The following is a 22790-nucleotide window of genomic DNA, read 5'->3' on the forward strand; positions in this document are numbered from 1 at the left end:
TATATAAATCCTAATAAAGATAAAGTGGGGAAAATAAGTATTTGATACACTGCCGATTTTGCAAGTTTTCCCACCTACAAAGAATGGAGAGGTCAGTAATTTTTATCATAGGTGACATAGGTTGGAAAACTTGCAAAATTGACGGTGTATCAAATACTTATTTTCCCCACTGTATGTCTGAATCCAAAATATCATACCCGTCGCTTCAAAAAAATCCCAAGGATGAAATGCCACATGAAAATGATGCCCTCTACACACAAGTATTAGGTAGTGTCATTGTACTACAGATGGGCTATGCACAGACTTTGTAGTAACTATGGTACAGGCAAAAATATAGTCACATGCTTTAATTAATTCTGCAAAGTTCTTACCTGGAAAGCTTAGACTAGAGAAATGCAACCTCACTATAAACAAATCTCCTGGAATACACTGCACAGTAAAGTTCTATTATGTGTAGCACCATGCTGGTGTGAATAAGGCATTCATAAAAGAGCTATAGAGTCCTGTAAACCATGGCCCTAGTTCTGTATTTGGGTTCACGGGGCAAAAATTAAGTGTAAGTTCACTTCATCCAATTAAGGTTAAGGTACCCTTTAAATGGAATCTGTCAGCTCCCTTTTGGTATTTGCCTACGACATCTTTTTCATCGCGGATTCTGCATTCAAAAAATGCTAAACTTCTGCACATTAGAGATGAGCGGATCGATCCGTGAGAGATCAAATTTGAGTCGAAGTTCCTGAAATCTGTGATTTGATTGAGAAGGAAGGACAAAAACAAAACGTGCCATTTTACACATGCTGCACACTCATTGAGCAGGCAAATAATGTCAGGTGCAGTAGCACAGACTTTCCCATAATGCCCTGCAGCAATCCGGTCACATGGTGTAGCACAGGCTTTCAGGGAGGTTATCACAGGCAGTATAAAAAATAGGGGCCCGACTAAGAAACATCATCTTATGCCTGTACTGTGTAGGGATTCGAGTACTCAGAGCACACAGGATCGGGATAGAAAAAGGTCTAATGCGATTCTGGTGTGCTACTTCAGTGCTGATGTACCAGATTGAAAATGGAAAAGATATTCTCAGTCTATGAACAGACATGAGCGAATAAATTAGAGTGGAATTGAATTGCACTTGAATTTTACATCAAAATGCAATTTTTTTGTGATTCGCTTCCACACGGAATCAGTAAAAAAGCGATCACTGTTGCCATGTTTTGTATAGTCGCAAAGGCCCATCATAGGTTAAAAAAAGAAAACAATACTTATACTCATCTTCCTCCGCTCCTGTCTGGTCCCTCATCTCCTCTTTGTCACCTGTCCTGTCCATGTGGCATTTTCTCATCCCGCCACTCATAATGAAATCTCTGAGTCTTTCACAATCTGCTGATGAGGCTCAGGTCAATTCTATGCATTTGCGAGCAAGGTCATGGCACATAGTGTGATGTTTCATGCGATCACACACAACCCTCCAGAGTCTCATCAGAATTTGAAGTCCCAGCTCAGGATGAGAAGCCCAGAGATTTCAGCTTGAGAGGCAGGGATCAGAAGATGCAATGAGGACTGGCTTGGTTATGGTGAGGAGCAGAGGGGCACAGTAGGTGAGCGGTGAGGTGAGTATAAGGGTCTTCCTTTATTTTTTACATACTTTGTTTATTATGTTATGGGGTCTGGAGAGACCCTAGAGCATTATAAAGGACATTAAATTCATGGTGATTAATTTGTAGTTGAACTGAATTTCCCTGGAAAATCTGCGTGAACAAGAAAATTTGAATTTTGCCTGATCCACTCATCTTTATCTGTAAATAGAAATTAAAGATTCAAGTGATATATGGTGAACTATTGTAATAGTCTCATCACCACTCAGTATGTTAATGTTAATAATTAGTGATGGGCGAGCACTAAAATGCTCGGGTGCTCGGGTCGAGCAAATTGTAATGCTCGGGTGCTCGACCAGCATGGGGAAGACCCCTGGAAGCATTTCTGACTCCCAGGTCACTGCTGTGAACAACATTGTCAGAGGTATTACGCCACTTTTACGGACTCACAATAAAACATACAAAAACTAAACCAAAATGGATTTTCCTGGGAAATATGTTAAGGAACATCCTTTCCAGGGTAATGACTTGTATGTAAGGCAAAATAAATAACCAAAAACAAACATACTCCTCCACACCTTGGGCTATGTTCACACGTAGCTTTTTTGATGCGTTTTTGCACTTTTGCATTGCTTTCAACCGTGACAAATGCATTCACCGGGAAATGTCATTTTAACATTTTACAACCTTATCTGGCAATGTGGTGTGTGAGACATGATCAGACACATCCTGTTTCATTTATGAAAGAGGGACTCTGAAAGTCACAAAGCCTATTTTTATAGGGCCGGCCATCAGGTGGCCTTTACTATTCTTAAAGGGCCAGCAGTCGGCCCTCACTATTCTTAGAGAGCCATCAGCCGGCTATGCTTTGTTGTTCCCATTAATAAAGAGTGGGTCTCCTATACTGTTATTGCGTATGCAGTGAGTGGCAGGTCTGCCCAAAATTTGGACGCACCCCAATACTCCTTTGAAAATTTGGACGCACCCCAATACCTCTTTGAAGAGACTTAGAGGAGGGCCTCCTGAAAAGAATGTTCCCATTATTAGGAAGTGGGTTTCCCATTGTATTTGCCTATGCAGTGAATGCAAGTGCCGCCAAAAATTTGGACCTACTCCAATGTCCCTTGGAAGAGACGTAGAGGAGGGCCTCCTGAAAACAATGTTCCCATTATTAGGAAGTGGGTCTCCCATAGTGTTACCCTATGCAGTGAATGCAAGGGCTGAAAAAAAATTGGGAGGCACTCCAATGCCCCCCGGAAGAGACGTAGAGGGCCTCATAAAAAAATGTTCCCATTAGAAAGGAGCGGGTCTCCTATACTTGTAATGCCCATGCACTAAGTGTATGGGCTGACAAACATTTACCCCTGGGGTGTATGCATGAACATACTGTATAAAAAAATTTTTTACAGGCACCATAAACACCCTTTCAAAAAATTATGTGGGTGTTGCATCACGGACCACGGTCACCCTGGTGATATGGTGGTGGAGGATGAGGATGAGGAGAAGGAGGAGGACAAGAGCAAATAGCCAAAATCAGGAAGCATATACCCATGTGTGGGAATGAAAAGGTGCATGGGAACACACCTCCCAAAAAAAGACACTGGATTTGAGTTTGTTACGCTGCTATCATTACGTGGTGTTGAGAAGTCTGGCCCAATCCAGCCCTTGTTCATTTTTATAAGAGTCAGCCTGTCAGCATTTTCAGTTGACATGTGGATGTGCTTATCAGTTATAATTCCACAACAGAGCTGTCCACAACTTTTCAGCATTGTGCGGTTTTTCACCTAAGCATATTAGCTTCAGCACAGCCTGCTGCCGCTTGGCTGAGGCAGTGCTGCAGTGCTTCCAGCTTGTGACTGATGTGGTCATTTCGGAGATGGAGGCTGAAGAGGAGGAGGAGACTGAGGAGGATGACCTAGGGCCCACAATCCTCAGCGTTGGGAGAATGTGTTCCGTCCCAAGGTCCGTCTGGGTCCCGGCTTCCATTATGTTAACCCAGTGTGCCGTCAGCGAGATGTACCATCTCTGCCCACAAGCACTTGTCCATGTGTCCGTGGTTAGGTGGACTTTCCCAGCATTGTTGAGGGCACGGCTAATGTTGTGGGACACGTTCTTGTGTAATGCGGGGATGGCACTCTGGGAGAAATAGTGGCGGCTGAGGACCGAGTACCGAGGGACGGCCACCGCCATCAGGTTGCGGAAAGCTTCCGCCTCCACGAGCCTAAGAGGCAACATTTCGAGCACAAGCAGTAGCAAAATGGGGGAATTTAGTAATGTGGCCTGTGGGGCGTTGACTGCTTATTTGTGTTTGCGTTCCAATGACTGGGGTATGGACAACTGAATGCTGCGCCGGGACAAGGACGTGCTTGCTGATGGTGCTAGTTGAGAGTGTGCAACGACAGGTGCAGGGTAGGAGGCATCTTCGCATGCACTAGGGACAGGGGATTGGCATGCACGCTCAACAGCGGAAGGAGCAGTGTCACCCGCAGACACTGTTCCTGGACCCTGGTTTTCAGCCCACAAAGTTGGGTGCTTTGCTGCCATGTGCCTGATCATGCTGGTGGTGGTCAGGCTGGTCGTTTTGCTACCCCTGCTGATGCTGCCTGGCAGGTGTTGCAAATGGCCTTTTTGGGGTTATCGGCAGTCTTTAAAAAACAACCAGACTCGGGAAGACCTAACATTTGTACTGGCAACTTCCGTCGTGTTGGTGTTTCGGGGAATGGTTGCCCGCCTTCTGTCTGCGGCCACCACACTACTTCTTCCTGCCTGTTGGGGTGCTCTGCCTCCCTCCCCCTGTGTGCTGCTGTCCTCGCACTGCATGTCCTCCTGCCAGGTTGGGTTAGTTACTATATCATCCACCAGCTTGTCTTCCACTTCCGCACCCTGGTCCTCCTCCTGACTTTCAGGCAATTGTGTCTCACCATCGTCCACCTCTTTTGACACTTTCCCACCGTCGCCTTCGTATGACCGTGGCTGCTCAAATATTTGGGCATTGCAACATGCGATCTCCTCTTGTCCTGCTTCAAGTGGACCAGGCGAGAGGCCCGAATCTATAAATGGAAAAGAGAACAGCTCTTCGGAGTGTCCAAGTGTGGGATCAGTTGTCTCCGGGCACTAGGCATGGTGGGAGGAAGGAGGATCAGGGTGAGGAATATGCAGTAGAGTTGATCCACCCCCGTAGTGTTCGAGTTCGGTTCGGTTCGTCGAACACCCGTATGTTCGCCGAACTGTTCGTCGAACACCTTCGAACACCGTTAAAACCAATGGCAGGCAAACAAAAACACATAGAAACACATAGAAAACACATAGAAAACACTTCAAAGGTGTCCAAAAGCTGACAAACTGCTCAGAAGAAACAACCACCACATGGAAAAGTGACAAGTACATATAGTCATGCGAAAAGAAAAGAGGTAGAGTAGTAAAAGGAGGGGGAGACACAGATATAGGCATGTCACGCCCTTCTAAAACCAAAAAAGTGCGAAGCCGACACGGCCAGTCCATTCCTGCCCGTGCGACCTCCATGTCGCCGGGTTTGTGCCAGAGCTGCGGTGGACCCTGACGGCCAGCCCCCCTCTCCCAATACTGGTGCCTGTCCGCTGGTGGGTCAAGCGAGCCCCCCCGCAGTGGAGGCAGGTCTAAGCTTTTTAATTTCAATTGTCTCTCTAATTTGAATGAGTACACTTTAAATCCTTTTACAAGGATCTATTGGAGGGCAAGTCTGATGCCAGCAGCCGCGGGAATTCCAGCTCCAGTAGCGTCCACTACAGCTGCTGCAGTTAAAAAGCTTTTATAAGGATCGAGCTTGGCGGTCCACCGCAAGGCGTCCTACCGCCAGTCCCAGTCCCTGTGCCTTGGGGTGCCTCCCGATGCTCTTCACTGAGTGTCCCGGGGGCCCGAAGCATTTCCTTTGAAAAAATTAAGTGTCCAAACTACAGGTGGTGAAGCTTGCTTAACAGCTGGGATAATCTGCTGACTAGCAGACACTGCTACTAGGCACAAAGTATTTCCTGGGCTAGATGCAGTTAAAAATTTGTAATTAGATAATCTCGTTGGATGCTGAGAAAGCATTCCATAGAGTCTCCTGGCACGCCATATATTATTCTCTTAAAAAGCTTGGGGTAGGGGTCTAGGGGACCCTTTTATAGCCAAAATCACGGCCCTGTATCGCAATACGTCACCTAGGCTGAAGATAAATGGAACATTTTCATCACCTTTCATAATCACCAATGGGACAAGGCAGGGATGTCCTCTGTCCCCTCTCTTATACATCCTAGTGACGGAGCACCTGCTCTCATCAATTCGCCATAACCCCAATACTAGGTGGATTGAGGTGGGAGGCACCGAGTACAAGTGCTCTGCATTTGCTGATGATGTCCTCGTATATATCACTCAATCACATATATCCATCCCTGCTGTTATGGCTGAAATAGATCACTTTGTTACATGGTCAAATTTTAAAATCAATGCAGCGAAGTCTGAGGCCCTCGATGTCTCCCTCCCCAAATCCATACAGGATTCCATCCAGTCCAACTTTCCCTTTGCCTGGCCCTCATAGGGTATCAAATATTTAGGAATTCGTATTCATAGAGACCTCTCCCGTCTATGTTATCTTAATTTTGGGCCCTTTATTGAACAACTCCATACAGACCAGGTTGGCAAGTTAAAACTGTAAGATTCACTACGTGAACCACTGGTGTTTTGTGGAAAAGCACATGTACACTGTGTTACAAATTATTATGCAAAAAGTGTTTAGGAGTGATAAGGTAAGAATTTTTTTGTTTGTCAGTTAAACTCATTGATGGTGATGTGTGTCAGGGCTCTTTATGTCACTGTAAGCAATTGCAGACACCTGTGCTAATTAGTTTGGCAGGTGTTTCCAATGAAAGGCAAGACTACTTAAGAAGGCTGTCCCACATTATTAAGCAGCCTACATTTTCTGCCAAAATGGGAAAGAAAAAGTGTCGGCTGCTGAGAAGCAACAAATTGTGGAGTGTTTAGGTCAAGGCATGACTACAATCAACATTGACAAGACACTTCATCCTGATCATCGCACAATCAAGAAGTATGTAGCTGATTCACAGTACAAATGTGTGCGTGCTGATAAGAGAAAATTGAGGACTCTTTCCTATAGGCAATTATGTCAGGTTAAAAGAGCAGCGGCAAAAAAGCCTTGTCATAGCAGCAGACAAGTTTTTGAAGCTGCTGGTGCCTCCAACGTCCCCCGAACAACAAGATGCAGGGTCCTTCAGAGGTTTGCAGCTGTGCGTAAGCCATCCTGTTGACCTCCTCTATCCACTGTACACAAGCAGAAAAGGCTCCAGTGGGCCAAACAATACATGAAGACTGACTTCAAAACTGTTTTGTTCACCGATGAGTGCCGTGCAACGTTCGATGGTCCAGATGGATGGAGTGGAGGATGGCTGGTTGATGGACACCCCATGCAAACACGGCTACGGCGCCAACAAGGAGGAGGCGGAGTAATGTTTTGGCTGGAATCATGAGGAGAGAGATTGTCGGCCCCTTTAGGATCCCTGAAGGGGTAAAGATGAACTCCATAATGTATGTGGAGTTTCTCAAACAGCACTTCCAGCCATGGTTCAAGAAGAAGAACCGTGTATTCCGCAGCAAGATCATTTTCATCTAAGCAACAGCTCTGGGAAGGTATTCTGTCCTCATGAAAAACAATTGAAGCAGAAACCATCCAAAACCTGACAAATTCAATGGACGAGAGAGTTCAGAAGCTCCTTTCGAACAAGGGGTCCTATGTGCAAATGTAACATCACCTAGAATAAAGTTTTGAGTTGAAAACTGTTTGATTTCAGTTTCTAATAACCTGCTAATGCTTATAATTTCAAAAATGACCATTTTTTTGTTCTTTATTAAAATGAAAAGGTTGATCGAAGAGTGTGGGGGATCTAAGAGTGTGGCAACCCAGTAGTCAGGATTATTTCGGATTCTGACAATCTGAGGGTCATGTTGCAGGTAGTGCAGCAAGAAGGCACTCATGTGTCTTGCGCATCTAGGAGCCCCAAAATTATTTTCCGGGCTAGATGCAGCTAAAACTTATTATTAATTTGAAAGCTGGTGGAGCTTAGTATAGATGGCCTAATAGAATCAGTACTGCAAACTGCTACAAGGCCCAAATTATTTTCCAGCCAAGATACAGATAAACATGATTAGTAATTTTAAATCTGGTGGAGTTTAGTATAGATGGCCTAATAGAATCAGTACTGCACACTGCTACAAGGCCCAAATTATTTTCCAGCCAAGATACAGATAAACATGATTAGTAATTTGAAAGCTTAAAACGGTTGGTGAGGTGATTTTCACAAATCATCAAGCTTTTACTCTCCCCAGGATGACACAGGGGTAGAAAAGTCCTTCCGGATCCATAATTTGTTCATCTTTATGAACGTGAGTCTGTCTACATTATCAGTGGAGAGCCGCGTGCGCTTAGCTGTCAGAACACCATCAGCAGCACTGAACACACGCTCAGACAGAACGCTGGCTGCGGGGCATGACAAGATCTCCAAGGCGTAAGTGGCGAGCTCCGGCCATTTATCCAGATTGGAAGCCCAAAAAGAGCAAGGGTCCAGTGACACAGTCATGGCTTCAATGTTTACTTGGAGATACTCCTGTACCATCGTCTCTAGGCGTTGACTATGTGTCAGACTTCTTGTCTCCTGTGGCCTTGCAAAGGATGGGCTAAAAAAGTGGTGAAATGATTCCGCAAAATTGATGTTACCAGCAGATACTGTGTTTCTGTTACGTTTTGAGTGCTGAATACTCGACGGTCCCACGGTTGGCAAGTTGGAACTGTGAGATTCACTACGTGCACCACTAGTGTTTTGTGGAAAAGCACATGTAAGATTCTGCAACAGTCTCTGCTGATACTCCTGCATGCGTGCATCCCTTTCTATGGCAGGAATAATTTCTGCAAATTTACTTTTGTACCGGGGATCTAACAGTGTGGCAACCCAGTAGTCAGGATTATTTCTAATTCTCACAATTCGAGGGTCATGTTGCAGGTAGTGCAGCAAGAAGGCACTCATGTGTCTTGCCCATCCAGGAGCACCAAGTCCCTGTTGTGTTGATGGCGAGGTAACAATCATGCTTCTTTCCTCTGCCCTCTCCCCCCAACCTCGCACAACAGAAATGTGATCAAGGTCTTCCTCATCTGATGAGTCTTCCATCAGTTCGTCCTCCACTTCTTCCTCGGCTCCTGCACCATCCTCACTAGTTTGGCTGCTACCATGCGCCCTGGTAAGACCATCTCCCCCACCCTCACATGCCTGCCGCCTTGGTGCTGCCGACCATCTGGACCTTGCAGATGTTAGCCCTTCCGCATACAACTCCTCCTCCTCTACTTCCTCCACCTCCTCTTGTGCCACCACCTGACGCCGAATTCTGTTTAACATGTGCTCCAGCATGTAAGTCACCGGAATAGTCATGCTGATAATGGCATCGTCAGCACTAAACATCTTCGTCGCCATTTCAAAACTGTGCAGAAGGGTGTATAGGTCCCTGATTTGAGACCATTCCTCCAGCGTGATTTGCCCCACCTCTGGATCTCGTTGGCCCAGGCTATAAGTCAGAACATATTGCACCAGGGCTTGTTGGTGCTGCCACAGTCGCTGCAACATGTGCAAAGTTGAATTCCATCGGGTAGGCACATCGCATTTTAGCCGGTGAAGTGGCAGGCCCAATGACTTCTGTAGAGATGTAAGTCGCTGAGCTGCGGGATGCGAATAGTGGAAGTGAGCACACAGCGACCGTGCCCTCTGCAGAAGGCCATCTAGTCCGGGATAGTGGGCTAAAAGTTGCTGGACAACCAGGTTCAACACGTGAGCCATACAAGGCACGTGTGTGACATTGCCCTGGCAAAGGGCCGCACCGAGGTTTGCAGCATTGTCGCACACGGCATTCCCTGGTTTCAGGTCCAGTGGAGACAACCATTCATGAAACTGGTTCTCCAGATCTGACCACAACTCCTCAGCTGTGTGACTCACATTTCCTAGACATTTCAAAGTAAAAACCGCCGATGACGTTGAGCCCTGCTGCCAGCATAGTAAGGAGGTGTGCAGGATCCCTTCTGCGCAGTTAGAAAGCTTGTGGCATGACCAGACCGGCTTTGGGTGCAGGTGGAGGACCGAGAGGAGGTTGAGGAGGCAGAAGCAGTGGAGGAACTTCGAGATAAAGAGGATTGACACACAACTCGTGTGGACGGCAAGACTTGGACAGCAGCCCCTTGTCCTGCTGTCACCATAGTTACCCAGTGCCCAGTCAGCGACATGTAATGCCCCTGTCCATGCCTACTCATCCAAGTGTCTGTGGTGAAATGCACCCTGTCACACACAGAGTTTCTCAAAGAAGCGGTGATGTTGTGTGCGACATGCTGGTGGAGCGCAGGCACACCTTTCTTTGAGAAGTAGTGTCGACTGGGCATCTGGTACTGGGGCACTGCGACGGACATAAGGTCTCGAAAATCCTCTGTGTCCACCAGGCGGAAAGGCAGCATTTCTGTAACCAAGAGCTTGCAGATGGTGAAATTCAACCTCTTAGCTGTCTCATGGCTAGGAGGAAATGGTCTTTTACTTGTCCACATCTGAGGGACCGAGGGCTGGCTGTTGTGCTTAGCCGGAGTTGAGAAGGGTGTCCCCGGCAAACTGCCGGTCTTAGAGGAAGATGCAGGCAGACATGTTAGGTTGCCTTGATCCAAAGGTGGTGCTATCTATGTCGGACAGTGCTCAACACCAGCTGGTGTTTCCACATCCAAAGAAAATGATGACCTGCCAATCACGCTGGCTGTTGCGGGTAAAGAGGTGACAGGTCTGCGTCCCAAAACAGGTGTGACTGCTGTCCCCCCAGTCACAGAGGATTAAGAGGCCGCGGATGCACAAGATGTGGCAGATGGTGGTTGGCCCGGCCGGCTAGGCCGCATTGTAACACAGTAAGCTTCCCACTGCAACTTATGCTTCATATCCATGTGCCGGTTCATGCATGAAGTACTCAAACTATGTATTTTTTGGCCTCTACTTAGCTTTTGCTGACAAATGTTACAGATAACACGAGTTGGGTCATCCTTATCGATCTGAAAAAATGCGCAGGCTATGCAAAGCTTAGCACCCATGCGACCTGAAGAGCCACCACGACTTGTGGTCAGAGGCAGAGTTGTGTTTGAGGATGCAGTTGTTGACGTGCTTCCAGTACTACGTCTCTCTCCAAGAAGGCGCAACCTGACCTCGTCATCACTAGCATCCTCCTCCACCTCCTCTGCTGACCTCATCGACTGGCTGACTGTGGGTTGACAGTAAGTGGGATCTCCAACCTCGTTATCATCACCCTGTGTGTTATCACACCCGTCGTCCTCAGAGCCAACCTCTTCCTGCCCTGACAAAAAACTCAAGTTGTCGCTCCAATCGGGTATTTGAGTCTCATCATCGTCTCCACCAACAGGAGTTACAGTTTGGGAACGAGGGCCTACATTATGGTCAGAACCTTCTGCGTCTGTTCCTGGATCCGACTCATAAAGATTCTGGGCATCAGTGCAGATCATTTCCTCGTCTGGATTCACAGAAGCTCTGGAGCCGACCTCTGATTCCCAGGCTATAGTATGAGTAAACAGCTCTGCAGACTCAACCATCTGTTCTACCCCATACTCAGACAGGCAGCTGGATACTTGGGAGCTGTGAAGAAGTAAGTGCGATTGGGGTGACACCTCTAAGGACTGGAGTATTTGTGATGTTGAAGTTGAGGTGGAGGAGAGCCCACTTAAAGGAGCACTTGATATCCGTTGAAGCACTTGCTGTTTTTGTGCCTCATCTGGAATTTGTAGCGATTGGCGTGGCCGTAAGAAAGGGATCTTATCACTTTGTCCACTAAAAGAAGTAGACATCTTAGTTTGGCTGGAAGATGGTCTTTGTTCTGCAGATGTTACTGTTGCTTTAACACCTACCCCACGGACACAACCTTTTTTTCCCTTCTCAACACGCCTATTCCCCTTTCCACCATCAGCAGGCCTTTTTCCAATCATTTTGGTGGTTAACTAATTGACAACTCTGGAGTTGTTTGCACAAAAAACAATGGATGGGAACCGAGCAGAGCTGAGTGGCCAACTGTGGTATTAGCCCAAAAGTATTGGCTGGGTTAGATGCAGTAAAACAATTTTATTACATACACAGGTGGTGGAGGTTAGTATAGATGGACTAATAGAACAAGTCCCACACACTGCTACAAGCCCAAATGTTTTTTCAGAGCTAGATACAGATAAAAATTATTTTTAACTTGCAACCTGGTGGAGGTTAGTATAGATGGACTAAAAGAACAAGTCCCACACACAGCTACAAGCCCAAATTTTTTTCAGAGCTAGATGCAGATAAAAATTATTTTTAACTTGCAACCTGGTGGAGGTTAGTATAGATGGACTAATAGAACAAGTCCCACACACTGCTACAAGCCCAAATATTTTTTCAGAGCTAGATGCAGATAAAAATTATTTTGAATTTGCAACCTGGTGGAGGTTAGTATAGATGGACTAATAGAACAAGTCCCTCACACTGCTACAAGCCCAAAATTTTTTTCAGAGCTAGATGCAGATAAAAATTATTTTTAATTTGCAACCTGGTGGAGGTTATTATAGATGGACTAATAGAACAAGTCCCACACACTGCTACAAGCCCAAATATTTTTTCAGAGCTAGATGCAGATAAAAATTATTTTTAATTTGCAACCTGGTGGAGGTTAGTATAGATGGACTAATAGAACAAGTCCCACACACTGCTACAAGCCCAAATATTTTTTCAGAGCTAGATGCAGATAAAAATTATTTTTAATTTGCAACCAGGTGGAGGTTAGTATAGATGGACTAATAGAACAAGTCCCACACACTTCTACAAGCCCAAATATTTTTTCAGAGCTAGATGCAGATAAAAATTATTTTTAATTTGCAACCTGGTGGAGGTTAGTATAGATGGACTAATAGAACAAGTCCCACACACTGCTACAAGCCCAAATATTTTTTCAGAGCTAGATGCAGATAAAAATTATTTTTAATTTGCAACCTGGTGGAGGTTAGTATAGATGGACTAATAGAACAAGTTCCACACACTGCTACAAGCCCAAATATTTTTTCAGAGCTAGATGCAGATAAAAATTATTTTTAATTTGCAACCTGGTGGAGGTTAGTATAGATGGACTAATAGAACAAGTCCCACACACTGCTACAAACCCAATTTTTTTTTCAGAGCTAGATGAAGGTAAAAAATATTTTTAATTTGCAACCTGGTGGAGGTTAGTATAGATGGACTAATAGAACAAGTCCCACACACTGCTACAAGCCCAAATTTTTTTCAGAGCTAGATGTAGATAAAAATTATTTTTAATTTGCAACCTGGTGGAGGTTAGTATAGATGGACTAATAGAACAAGTCCCACACACTGCTACAAGCCCAAATATTTTTTCAGAGCTAGATGCAGATAAAAATTATTTTTAATTTGCTACCTGGTGGAGGTTAGTATAGATGGACTAATAGAACAAGTCCCACACACTGCTACAAGCCCAAATATTTTTTCAGAGCTAGATGCAGATAAAAATTATTTTTAATTTGCAACCTGGTGGAGGATAGTATAGATGGACTAATAGAACAAGTCCCACACACTGCTACAAACCCAATTTTTTTTTCAGAGCTAGATGCAGGTAAAAAATATTTTTAATTTGCAACCTGGTGGAGGTTAGTATAGATGGACTAATAGAACAAGTCCCACACACTGCTACAAGCCCAAAATTTTTTTCAGAGCTGGATGCAGATAAAAATTATTTTTAATTTGCAACCTGGTGGAGGTTAGTATAGATGGACTAATAGAATGATGCTATGCCCAAAAGGTTTTACTTGGCTAGGTGCAGTAAAAAAAATTGTATTCTATACACAGGTGGTGTAGCTTGCAACACAGATAGGCTTCTCCTCTGACTAACACACACTGCAAGAGGCCAAAAAGGATTTGCTTAGCTAGATTTAGCCAAATGCTGTGAAAAAAACTTGCACAGCACTGGCACAGACCTGCCTGGCAAAAAGTGGTAGGAACTGATGTAACCTAGCCCTCAAAAGGACTGCAATTACAATTAGTCCCTACTCCCAACCTATCTATTTAAGAGCACAGACCTGCCTGATAAAAGTTGTAGGAAATGATGTAACCTAGTCCTCAAAAGGACTGCAATCACAACTATTCCCTACTCCCAAGCTATCTGTATATTTCAGAGAAAATTGGCTTGAAATGAACACTCAAAGTATAGCGCACACAGCAACAGCGGTGCCGTCTAACACGCAGCTGCAGCAGTGAGAAAATGGTGGCTACATGGAAAATGGCTGGGTCTTATAGGGCAAGGACATGTGACATACACTGCCAATGACACATGCCCTTGCTTGTGTGAAAAAAAGCAGTTCGCTCCGTGTGTGCGCTGCTGATAGGCTGACAGATTGCACCTCCCCACTGTAAATGTGGGAAAGAGAAAAAAAATGGAGATCTTCATTATTTATGCAGAGATCCATCCCATGCCCCTCCCCCCGCTCCGATGTACACTCAAACTGCGTATTAACATTAATTTTCAGCATTACTGAGAAAAAATCCAGTTATGATTTTGGTGCACAAACAGTTATCGAACATAACCTCGAACAGCCGGATTTTTTTCAAATCGTTCGTGTTCGCTGAACGACTCGAACACCGCCCAAAACAGCTCGAATTTGAGATTGGCGAACAATTCGAGTCGAACACCGCTCATCTCTAATATGCAGTCCAGACTCACGGCTATTGAGACTTGACCGTGTGGAAGAAAGGGTGGTGGCTAAGTGACTGGAAGCATTATCTGCTATGCAACCAATAACCTTTTCACACTGCCCTGTGTTCAATAGTGGTGTTCTGCGGTCCCCTATTAAGCAGTGCCCAACAGTTTTACAGCTTGAAAGCATGAGGGATAAAAGCCACATGGCGGAAGAAATGCTGCTGTGCATCAAGTTGCAAGCCACCCGCTGGCTGGCTCCCTATGAACTGCAACATTGAATTGTGGTGAAAGCAATGCTTGGAATATTCTGGTTGGATTACAGTCAGGCAAAATAACCCATGTTCAATACATAGCTCACTTCCTAAATTTAATGATGCAAGATTTCTTTCACAAATATATACCCTTGAGAATGGTAGTGGCTATGGTCATAAAAGTGTCAGCCTATTTCAATACATCTTATGTAGAGAAGCACGCATTATTAGTTTTGTGTCATCACAACCCATTGGAAATTGACCCTCTATATGTTGCAGTGTTTCTGAGAACGGCGTAAAACAGTGACAAACTACATCATTAAGCAGCCAAATTGGAGCAGGGGTTACTTTTGAGATCTGAGATTGGCAGCTAATGAGGGATGCATGTCGCCTACTGAAGCCCTTTGAGGAGACAACAAAATTTGTCAGAAGGGACACGTGTAGAATTAGCGATGTAATTCCACTAATATTTATTCTGGAAAAAACACTCACCATGCATAGTGGAGGAAGAACAACATTTTACACCTTGCAGCACTGCCCTGTGTCTGTTGGGGACCCTTAAGGTCTATGTCACATGCTACAGGATTTTGAGGAGGAAGAGGAGGAGGAGCAAATGCAAGTGAAGGAGGGCATAGAGTTGCTACAGGCAGGAGACGAGGCCGACAGTGAAAATAATGATGACTATGATGCTAGCCATACAACCAACCATCCCAGTGGGGTTACGACAATGAAACAATGAGGCCATAAGTCGTGCTGACGTGCATGGCTAACTGTAAACTGAGATATTTGTAGGAGGACAGGCATATTCTTAGCATGAAGCAAAATTATGACTATTGTATATCCATTATTTTAAATCCTCGCTATAAATGCAAAATATGGGATTTTTTTCAGCTTCTAAGTTCAGATTGGTTTTCTACCCGGATAATCTCTGTTACCTGACCTGCGAATCTTTTGAGATCAAATGCCTCGCGCCCACACAACTGTCCAGAATACTCCTCTGCAATCTACATAGACCGAACATTCCCCAGCCTGTGCCGGCATTATGGCTACATCTATTAGCTGAGGCAGTTGAATTACCTGCAGTACATTGAACATTGTCTGCAGTACATGAACCAGATGTTTTTCTGTCATTGCGACAACCTGGAGCACTTCAGCAAAAACAGGGCATCTACTTTGACCCCTGATCCTATGGATCTTGATCTATAAATTGGACCAGTAGTAACAACGAGTTTGCTATGGGAGTACTGTCATGTCCAGCCTCTAGTGTCACGTCAAAAAGGGTAATCAGTGTAGCCATTGGATTTGTCACAGAGGGTGCGACCACAACCAGGCCCGTGCTGGAGGGGGTCCTGTCGATGATAATTTCACCTGGATGTTTATCCCAATGATGGGGTACGTTATACCAGAATGGGGGCATTATACCAGGATGGGGGACATTATACCAGAATGGGGGCATTTTATCAGGATGGGTGCATTATACCAGATTGGGGACATTTTACCAGAATGAGAGAATTATACCAGAATTTGGACAATTTACCAGGATGGGGGGAATTATACCAGGACGGGGGAGATTATACCAGGACAGGGGATATTTATACCAGAATGGGACATTATACCAGCATTATGGGGGCATTATACCAGGATGGGGGCAATATGCCAGAATGAGGACATTATGCCAGGATGGAGGGAGTTATAAAAGAATGAGGACATTTTACCAGGATGGGTGACATTATACCAGAATGAGCGACATTATAGCAGGATGAGGACATTATACCAGGATGGGGTATATTCTACCAGAATGAGCAACATTATACCAGAATGGGGACATTATACCACATTATGGGAAATTATACCAGAATGGGGACATTATACCAGATTGTGGGACATTATACCTTAATGGTGAAATTATACCAGAATGGGGAACATTTTACCAGGATGGGGACATTTTACCAGCATTATGGGGACTTTATACCAAAATAGGGGCATTATACCAGAATGGGGACATTATACCAGGATGTAGTGCATTAGACCAGAATGGGGACGTTGTACCAGCATTATGGGGGCATTATGCCAGGATGGGGGCAATATACCAGAATGAGGACATTATACCAGGATAGGGGAAGTTATACCAGAATGGGGGACATTGTCACGCATTCTGGTATAATGTCCCACATTAAATCAGAATTGTGGACATTATACCAGAATGAGCGACATTATAGCAGGATGGGGACATTATACCAGGATGGGGTATATTCTACCAGAATGGGGACATTATACCAGATTGTGGGACATTATACCTTAATGGTAAAATTATACCAGAATGGGGGACATTTTACCAGGATGGGGATATGTTACCAGCATTATGGGGACTTTATACCAAAATAGAGGCATTATACCAGAATGGGGACATTATACCAGGATGGGGGGTATTATGTCAGAATGGGGGGTATTATGTCAGAATGGGTAAGATTATACCAGAATAAGGGACATTATGCCAGAATGGGGGACATTATACCAGAATGTGGGATATTATACCAGAATGGCAGATACTTGTCCTTCATGCAATACTATCAGGGAGGCGTCTTTTTGGCTTCAATTTATTTTGACAAAGAAATCACAGAACCATCAAAGTTTTGTTGCAAATAGTCAACAAGGTTGCAAAAAATGTGTTGAGAAAAAATGAATCAATCATGAAGTGACCAGGAACCCATTATCCTCCAGTACTATCATATTGCAGAACTGCAACCACACCGAAGTGCCCAGAAATACAAGGTGTTCAGTGCTCAGAAACATGGCCAAGGTAAGGTAGGCTGAAACCGACCACCACTGAACAAGATACAGAGGTTGTGAAATGGCGCACGGGGCGGTAGCCGTAGGCGAGTATCATGAGTACGACACCCCGGCATGTTCTTACAGTAAAGATGAGAGTTCGTGGGTGTGTATGTATGCTGGCAGTATTACTATTCGTACATTCACCTTCAGGCCGGTCCCATTACACTCCTCACCAGGTTCATTAGACTTCAAGACAAGGAATCCAGGCACGTTCTAAAAAACAAGGCATTCTTTACTTGGCAACACACTTAAGTACACAAGGCTGCAGGCCGCAGGCAGTACACCATACAACTTCTTCTGTTTCATACAGAGATATGTTATTACTGGTTTCTGATGAAGGCACTTTACATGTGGGCTGTAAACTAACTGAGCAAATGAAATAAACCTCCATCTTCCCAGTGCAGGGGCACGCGGGTTTCGCTGTGAACCCTGCATCCAGACCGCAGTCTATGATCACTACTATGACCACTCCTAGAGCCGCTTCCCTCTTCTGTGTCCACAGCTAAAGTTCGGGGTCCGTACCAGACACCTAGCAGTGACAAACGTTACTGCTCAGCCCGGCAACCAGCTCACACTGAGCTTAGCGTGAGAACCGCAGCCTGTGACCGTCATCGCCTGTCACACGCAGCCGCGTTCTCACACTCAGCTCAGTGTGTCCTGGATGCCAGGATGAGTGGTCGCATCATGCCACCGCTCAGCAATGCATCCAGTTGTAGCAGAGTTGGAGCTTGTCGTGGGACATATGGATTATCGGCAGACATGTGAGGAATATTGTGATTTATTTTATTTTTTTTACATTAATAAATGGGTAAAAGAGGGTTATTGTGGGGGAATGTTTTTTTCAATTAAAGAACTTTTTATCTGTGTGTGTCTTTCTTACTTTTGATTATGGGGTTAGTAATGGGGGTGTCTTATAGATGCCTCTCCAGTACTACCCCCTGGGCTTGGTGTCAGCGGCCACAAAAAAAGCTGACATCTACCCTAAAACTATTACCGCACTTGCTACCGCACCAGGGCAAATGGGAAGAGCCAGTCAAAGCGCCAGAATTAGCGCATCTAATGGATGTGCCTTTCCTGGGGCGGCTGCAGGCTGCTATTTTTAGGCTGGGGAGGGCCAATATCAATGGCACCTTCTCAGTCTGAGAATACCAGGCCGAAGCTGTCTGCTTTAGCTTGGCTAGTTATCAAAAATCATTTTAAAAAACGGCATATGGACCCCTTTATTTTTGAAAACCAGGCAATATAAAGATGACAGCTGGGGACTGCAGCCCGCAGCTGCCAGCTTTACTTGCACTTGTTATCAAGAATAGAGGGTACCCCATGCCATTTTTTTATTTTATTTACTTATTCAATAAATACATGTACAGTAAACTACGTACGCACTGCACTAATTATCTTACTGATAATTTTATTACTATGGACAGGCGGCAGCTGGTGAATAGTCTCATCAGCCTCACCTGCTCTCGCTGCTATCAGAAAGACCAGGCATATGGTGATGAAAGTAGTACTTTCATCAGCTGATGCCTGAACGGTGGTAACTTTTTCACCGCCAGTCAGAGCTGCTGGCTCACACACTGTCAGCTGCAACATGAAAGGTATTTACTGTGCTGTCAATGGGGTCCGAGTTCGAGTTCGGGTACCGTTCTAGTACCCGAAACGACCCTTTTTTAAATATTTTGGCCGAACACAATGGACCTGAACATCCACGGGTCCGCCCATCACTAATTATCACACATTTAAACATTGTGAAATATCAAACAGTTATTAACCGTTTGCTTCTCCAGTAGAGGGTGTCTTCTTTCATCCTCAGTCATCATACCCCGGAACATAATGTTCATGTCCCTTTTAACAGAGGGGCACTAGACCCAACACAGCAGAAGCCCTTTTTGTCCAAGGGCATAGTCCTTAAGGTTCCTGACCCGGCCGGAACATTGGTTTGTCCAACCCCCCCTCCCCAAACATTGGTCCTCACAACCAGGACATAGTCCATGAGGGGTACAGTCCCTTGTCCCCCATCAGTCCATAGGACGGGGACATAGTCCTTTTCTTCAACCCAGCACAGTTCATTAGGTTATCCTTATCCTCCTACCCCCAACAACTGTCCTTAGGACTTAGGCACAGTTCCGTAGGGGCAGAGTTCTTGGGGTAGAGTGCTTTCATGGGGCAAAGTCTTTACCTTAACACAGTTCCTACCAACAGACATTTTCCGGCCACAAGGGTGTCTCAAACAGTCCCTCCTTTCCTTTAAGAGAGTATCATAGAAAAAATTTAAGTCCCCAAAGGCCACTCCAGGGAGGGGGCATTCACCCCCCCCTCTTCTCTAGCACAAAATCTCAAGGAGAAAGAGATTACAATCTAAGAGCCTCCTTGAAATAAAATTGCACAGTTGACATGTGGGAAGTGAGGAAATTACATATAGCTAAGCAGTGACAAAACTAATTAAAACTCCTTTTGGAAGCCCAGACTCCCTAGTGAAGACAGGTAATTAAGATTGGTATACAGTGGGTACGGAAAGTATTCAGACCCCTTTAAATTTTTCACTCTTTGTGTCATTGCAGCCATTTGGTAAATTCTAAAAAGTTCATTTTTTTTCTCATTAATGTACACTCTGCACCCCATCTTGACTGAAAAAAAACTGAAATTTAGACATTTTTGCAAATTTATTAAAAAATAAAAACTGAAATGTCACATGATGATAAGTATTCAGACCCTTTGCTCAGACACTCATATTTAAGTCACATGCTGTCCATTTCCTTGTGAACCTCCTTGAGATGGTTCTACTACTTCATTGGAGTCCAGCTGTGTTTAATTAAACTGATGGGACTTGATTTGGAAAGGCATACACCTGTCTACATAAGACCTCACAGCTCACAGTGCATGTCAGACCAAATGAGAATCATGAGTTCAGAAGGAACTGCCCAAGGAGCTCAGAGACAGAATTGTGGCAAGGCACAGATCTGGCCAAGGTTACAAAAGAATTTCTGCAGTATTCAAGATTCCTAAGAGCACAGTGGCCTCCATAATTTTTAAATGGAAGAAGTTTGGGACCACCAGAAGTCTTCCTAGACCTGGCTGTCCAGCCAAACTGAGCAATCGTGGGAGAAGAGCCTTGGTGAGAGAGGTAAAGAAGAACCCCAAGATCACTGTGGCTGAGCTCCAGAGATGCAGTAGGGAGATGGGAGAAAGTTCCACAAAGTCAACTATCACCGCAGCCCTCCACCAGTCGGGCCTTTATGGCACAGTAGCCCGACAGAAGCCTTTCCTCAGTGCAAGACATATGAAAGCCTGCATAGTGTTTGCTCAAAAACACATGAAGGACTCCCAGACTATGAGAAATAAGATTCTCTGGTCTGATGAGACGAAGATAGAACTTTTTGGTGATAATTCTAAGCGGTATGTGTGGAGAAAACCAGGCACTGCTCATCACCTGCCCAATACAATCCCAACAGTGAGACATGGTGGTGGTAGCATCATGCTATGGGGGTGTTTTTCAGCTGCAGGGACAGGACGACTGGTTGCAATTGAAGGAAACATGAATGCGGCCAAGTACAGAGATATCCTGGATGAAAACCTCTTCCAGAGTGCTCTGGACCCAAATCTGTGACCATTCTTGACTGGCCAAACCAGACCTGACCTACACCCAATTGAGCATCTCTGGAGAGACCTGAAAATGGCTGTCCACCAACGTTCTCCATCCAACTTGACGGAACTGGAGACAAGCTGCAAAGAATAATGTCAGAGGATCCTCAAATCCAGGTGTGAAAAGCCTGTTGCATCATTCCCAAGAAGACCCATGGCTGTACTAGCTCAAAAGGATGCTTCTACTCAATACTGAGCAAAGGGTCTGAATACTTATGACCATGTGATGATGGGGTGCAGGGTGTACATTATTGAGAAAAAAAATGAACTTTTTAGAATTTGCCCAATGGCTGCAATGAAACAAAGAGTGAAAAATTTAAAGGGGGCTGAAAACTTTCCGTACCCACTGTATTTGCTGAGAATGGACATGAAGTCTGGGGTTTGTTTGATTATGGGAGAAGCAGTAGGCTCTCCTTCAGGATGAGCTGCTATGATGAAAGAACTTCCCCAGGGTTTGTGTCTCCGATGGAAAGTTATGAATATTGGGGATTGTATAGGTCTGATATTGATGAGGCATACGTTTTCAACTTCAGGACTAATAAGGGAAGAATATGCATATATTTCCATAACTGTGACACATGCCAATCAGCCCCAAATTAATAGTTGACAACAGCCATGCCATGTTTCCTATCTATGGAAAGGTAAAATCCAGATAAAAAATATGACGGCAATATCGATCACCTGTGATCGTCAGGAGTGAAGATATTGTGAATGTTGGGAATATGATAATTTTCTGAAACTGAAGACACATCCCATGACCATCCCTGTTATGAGTCATCAAGGGGAGATGTGTGGGTATAACTTAAGTGCTTATAAAAGGACAAGGTCGAATTATGATCTGTGCTCAATGTAGGCATGATCCACATTTACAGATGTTTTCAATCGGATTGCTTCCATCTGCAAAGCTGAGCCATCTCTGTGCCCAGCGTTTACTAAGTTTCTTTTATTAATCCGGTTTATTTTCTGTAATTGTATATGCTATATTGTTTTGTTCCCTTTGCAAAATCTTTTATATATTTTTTTATAAACACTGCCTATCGTTCTGGATTCAATATAAAATGTAATAGTTCTGTTCCTTTTGCCTGTGGCCTCCTCCGTTCATCGGTTAATTAATCGTTGGTTAATTGCATAATTGTCCTGACAATAGGGGGCAGCAGAGGGCGGTTTGTGACAAAAAAATAACAGTGTGGTAGGTTCAGCATGATCCCCCCTACCCCTCCCTCTGACTGTGATCCTTAACAAATTGGTGGCAGCATTGGGATTTGCATAATCTCTCAGGTGTCATTCTTGACAGGGTGAATAAACACACAGGCATTACAGGCTAAAAGGTACTAGATAGTAGATAGTCCTTTTCGACAAAATTTTTCTTTCCATGGTTTTCCAGCCAACTTGTGAACCAAAACGGAGGCTACACTTTTACCCAAGGCAAATCTATTTCCTCCTACCGGTTTACCCAGAGACTTCCTCTTCTGTGGCATCCGACTCCAGCAACACGTCATCAGCTCATGGACTAGGGGGCCTACCTCAGGCTGTGGAATGGTCGACTACTGCATCATCACCCGTGGCAGGGGGGGCGGTACACTGGTAGCGCTTGCTGAATGGTAGCCTCCTGCTGCTGCCCTCAGAGTGACGATCTGTGGCATCTCCTTCATTTCTGCATCCTCCTCGACGTCCATAGGACACTCGCTCAGGTCACGCG

The 22790-nt window shown here is 44.8% G+C and overlaps 1 protein-coding gene across 1 annotated transcript in view; it reads left to right on the forward strand.

Moving 5' to 3' along the window:
• Window positions 1-22790, forward strand: part of ATP8B3 (ATPase phospholipid transporting 8B3) — a 1018530-nt gene that overhangs the window by 617955 nt on the left and 377785 nt on the right. The gene's annotated exons all lie outside the window — the stretch shown is intronic.

The sequence above is a fragment of the Phyllobates terribilis genome, unplaced genomic scaffold (assembly GCF_046119375.1).
Source record: "Phyllobates terribilis strain yellow unplaced genomic scaffold, ASM4611937v1 Scaffold_1__5_contigs__length_1240528914, whole genome shotgun sequence".
Lineage (NCBI taxonomy): Eukaryota > Metazoa > Chordata > Amphibia > Anura > Dendrobatidae > Phyllobates > Phyllobates terribilis.